Genomic DNA, 1,992 nt, shown 5'->3' with positions numbered 1-1,992 from the left:
CAACCCTCCAGTACAAAGTGAGCCAGAAAATGAAGGAGATGTTTCCGGGGGGGGGGGGGGGGGTGGCATTATGGAGAAAATATAAAAGGAGGATCCATTCCAGAGACAATCCTGAAGAATAGTGGTGAAATGGGGAAGAAAACAAATGCAGAGAAATTAAAAGAAGGCAAAAGTGGAGTGGCAGAAAAAAAGGCAGAAAAAAATTAAAAACAGAAGTATGTGGTAAGGATTCAAAGTAAGGAAAACAAAGAACTGGCTCCTTTGGGTGTAAAAGTACATGAGAGAAGAGCAATTATTCTTATTAAAAATGAGATATTTTGTGACATTGTATTAGAGACTGTTTTTTTTAATGGAAATTTTTCTTGGAGAATATAATAAAATAAAGACTGTAACCCATGGAATCTTTATGTGATAAAAACATTTAAGTGGGGAAACAAAAGGAAGAACTGAAATAGATTATTTTATAGTCTCAGAAAGTTTACTTATAGGAGAAAGTGAAGTTGAAACAAGATTTTCTGATAATTTTGCAATATGACTAGAAACAAAAGAAAACAAGGAATATATAAAAATAAGCAAAGGGATTAAAAGGATAAATGAGAAAGAATGGAATGAAGAAGGAAAGAGATTACTAATATAGTTATGGAAAGATCATATTACTATGAGAACATATAAAAACTGGTATGAATGGTGTTTTATTCATATGGATACAGAAACCTATCTCATCCTTTATGCCTAGCCAGTAATATCTGGCTAGTGCTTTTATCCAAATTTTATCCATCCCCAGGTGACTTCCTAATATGTGATTATGGACTAGCTTCATTAATAGCATCCTAAACCTTTTGGCACTAGCAATTGAATCAAGCTGGTATTTCTTCATTTACTTTATTTTTGAAGGTTATGCAACTTACCTATAAGTCCACTAACTTAGGGTTTCTTTTTTCAGTAGCTTGTTCACTGTAGAAGGTATAGCCCCCCTGAAAAAAAAAAGACTACCTCTGCCAACTGCAGATTTTTCTTCCTCTCTCTTCCACAAAGGATAGTTCAGGCTAGCACAAGTTTCTGAGTGTTCTTTTTTCTTTTATGTTGTTCTCCCTATGTTGTAATATGAGTGGACACCACCTTTTCCTTTTCTTTTCCTTCTCTGTGTTGCTCTTCTTCTAGGAAAGCACATCTTTGACATAAATATATCTTGAGTTTTACTCCTTTCATTTCAGATACCTGTTGATGAGAATCCGCTTTTACCTGAATTGTCTGCTTGACACTAACATTAATTGGCTCAGAACTCTGGATTTTCCTACAAATCTCACATTTAGTACTCACTTATGGGTCCTCACTTAAATGAACTACTTCTGTTTTTGAGATCTTTATGTTGGTGCTAGTACATCTTCTAAGCTATTGTGCAGACTCCTGTCTAGTATTAATTCTTACTTAGGGTTTTCTAACAGCTCACCTTCTGTCTGTGAGCTGATGGGTCTTACACTTTTGGGTTTCTGTTGCTCTTTCTAGGGACCATGTTTCTAATATAGGACCCTCTTCACTGTCCAGCCACAACCAAAGTCTATCCCATTTTTTTAGTTTCAATGCTAACTTCTTGATTTTGATCCTCGACCTTTCCATGAATGTCACTGGCTTGTTCCTCCACTCTTACCCCAAATGGTTGAAACAAGCAACTACTCTACCTTTTTCTTGTTAAATTTATTAACATTCCATACTGTGTCTATGGATTCTTCCCTGCCTTCAACATTTTCCAAAGTACTTTAAATTGAAAAAAATATTTTCTTAATATTACACCAATTCAAATCGGGTTACAGCTCCAATTTCCTAGAACTGATTGAACTTCTACATGTTGGTTGATATTCTCATGTCTTTATTAATACATAATACCTCTACTTTTTGGTTGTTACTAATATTATGCTAATATATCACAGGACCCTTGACAGTGCTTGAACTTCTCTTCTTTCTTTTTTCTTTTAGAAAAAATTTTTTATTTGG

The sequence above is a fragment of the Protopterus annectens genome, chromosome 9.part0 (genome assembly GCF_019279795.1).
Source record: "Protopterus annectens isolate FY-2018-M chromosome 9.part0, PAN1.0, whole genome shotgun sequence".
In the NCBI taxonomy this organism is placed as follows: Eukaryota; Metazoa; Chordata; order Ceratodontiformes; family Protopteridae; genus Protopterus; species Protopterus annectens.
This window is presented reverse-complemented; position numbering follows the sequence as displayed.